The sequence below is a fragment of the Hippocampus comes genome, unplaced genomic scaffold (genome assembly GCF_001891065.2).
Source record: "Hippocampus comes isolate QL1 unplaced genomic scaffold, H_comes_QL1_v1.1 scaffold242, whole genome shotgun sequence".
Classification (NCBI taxonomy): domain Eukaryota; kingdom Metazoa; phylum Chordata; class Actinopteri; order Syngnathiformes; family Syngnathidae; genus Hippocampus; species Hippocampus comes.
In genome coordinates, this window is record NW_017805385.1 from 820,989 (window position 1) to 823,341 (window position 2,353).

Here is a 2,353-nt window from a genome sequence, read left to right on the forward strand (position 1 = left end):
GAGAGAGACGCCATGTATGCTTTCCAGATGTCTGAATTTCATGTAAACACGCATTATAGCGACTCTCTGACATGGCAGCGTGCTCGTGAAATGTATTTTATTTTGTTGGTGGTTTTCTTCTGTTGGCTTTTAGCCCACAACCTCACTGTAGGTCTACACTGGCATTCCGTTTCCATCTAGTTGATGTGATATTTATGTATGGCGTGTGATATTTTAGAAGCTTGAGAGGCAGCTTTTTGCTGTTCAGCGGATGAAAGCACCTGAGGTCACAGGAAGGTGAGCTTCTATCGCCATAAAAGGGAATCCTGCTTTCTTTCACCACGGTTTAAATGTTCCCTCCACACCAGAGAGTCTGTCTGTTAAGCAGACACTATGAGCTGCTTTGACTAAAAAAAAAATCTGAAGACCACATCAGTCTAGAGACTGTTTGCTTTTGGGTTAAATCAACATGTTTTTGAGCCACTCGTTGCACTACTTTGACGACAAAAGTTTCCTCAAATGTCACCAATTATTTTAGAACGCTACATGCATATTTTGAGAGGTATAGTTTTGATAGCTGATGGTTTGATAGCACTGATCAACACATTTTTACGACACTTTTTAAAAAATTACAGTTGCAAGTCAACTTTTCGAGATGAATTACCATAACTGATTCTGAATCTGCCCTTGTTTTGTTTTTGTTTTTTTCTGTAGCACATCAGGTTCTCATTGTAATGCTATAATCAACCTGATGTGTGAGAAAAAACGTTTTTTTTTTTGTTTGTTTATATAAGCTTCAAAAATATGTTTAGTGACATATAAAGTCATCTGTAATTGAAATTTGCTGTTAACCAGTTTGATTGTTAGTGATCAGTGATGGTGTAATGATACATTCGCCTGACTTCTGTGCAGGTAGCGTGATCAGTTCCCACTACACTATGTCGGATCGAATGATGTTTTACGTTGTATGCAAATTTTTTTGATTAGCCGCGACGTCTTAATCCACCAAGCCAACCAATGATGTCATTGATGGGCTCTGTGAAATAAGACATTACAGTTGCAGTGTTTCCCACATGTGCATTTACCCGTGGCTAGCCGCCACAAATTAATTTTGGCATCCCCGTGCTACCCGTCAGTATGTAACTGTTGTATTAACTTTGTTTTGCTGCACGGAGAAGCCACTCTGCTCCAGGTGTGCTCCTTGTGTGCATCTGCTAATACATACATAGCTATACCACTTTTCTTTCTAGTACAGTACTGCTAATACAGTGACTCAAATGATTTGAAGTGTCAAATCAACAGCGCAAACAATATCGATCCCCCTTTGCCACTCCATCAGGCGTAAGGCCCACCTGGTTACAATACACTCCGTACTATTTTTGTTGTATTTGTATAGATATTCACGTGGAAACACCATTCCGTATTGGGCAAAGCCTATGTGCAGTCGTACGTACGTAATCTGAGTTTTGGATAATGCTGCCAAAAGACTATTTCGCAAAGCAAATTGTGCAAATTGTTTTCCTCCGAATTTTATAGTCTGTGCCAGGGTTCGGCAACCCAAAATGTTGAAAGAGGCATATTCGACAAAAAAAAAAAAAAAAAAGACAAAAAACAAATATGCCTATATATGTATCTATATTCGCTATATTAGCCTACTATCAAAACGACTAAGTTAGCTACAAATACGAAATGACCATTTAAGAGTTGTGAACAGGGCTTTAGTGCTTTGTGTTGCCTAGTGTGACTTACTGCAGTTGCTGTAATGTTGTTTTCTTTAAATGACAGACTGTAGTTGAGACTCAGCAACAATGTAGTGCAACCATTTTCCGGTTCTTTTAGACATCATTAATCTCTGATCAATTTCACACAATCACCATTTTCCTGATAATATCTTAATGTTCTGCTTTCAACTTGACACGTGTTTTCTGGAAAATCTTTCAAATCTGTTTACTCATTGCCTTGGATTTTTTTTTTTTTAATTCCCAGCTTCATAAATGCCTCTTTCAACGTTTTACTTACCATTAACTTGGCTGATGTAGACTGGTAATCTTTAGGGTGACTTATTACACTGCAATCTGGCCATACGCATCCCCTTTGTGTAATATAATAAATCACTGTGCTCTGAATCAGAGCAACGTTTATGGCCATATTTGTTTTGGTCAGCACCTGTTTCTTAAGAAGTTCCTTCCCTTTCTTCTGCCAGGATCCATCCGTGTTCGCACCTGTGTTAGTGGAAGCATAGCATGCATACCAGACATGCATACTTCACGTCTCAGTGGGCCACATTCGCGCGTGTGTGTGTGTGTGTGTGTGTGTGTGTGTGTGTGTGTGTGTGTGTGTGTGTGTGTGTGTGTGTGTGTTGTTGACTCTGTAG

The 2,353-nt window shown here is 39.3% G+C and overlaps 1 protein-coding gene across 2 annotated transcripts in view; it reads left to right on the top strand.

Moving 5' to 3' along the window:
- Positions 1–2,353, top strand: part of LOC109517626 (syndecan-2-B-like) — a 10,208-nt gene that overhangs the window by 3,675 nt on the left and 4,180 nt on the right. The gene's annotated exons all lie outside the window — the stretch shown is intronic.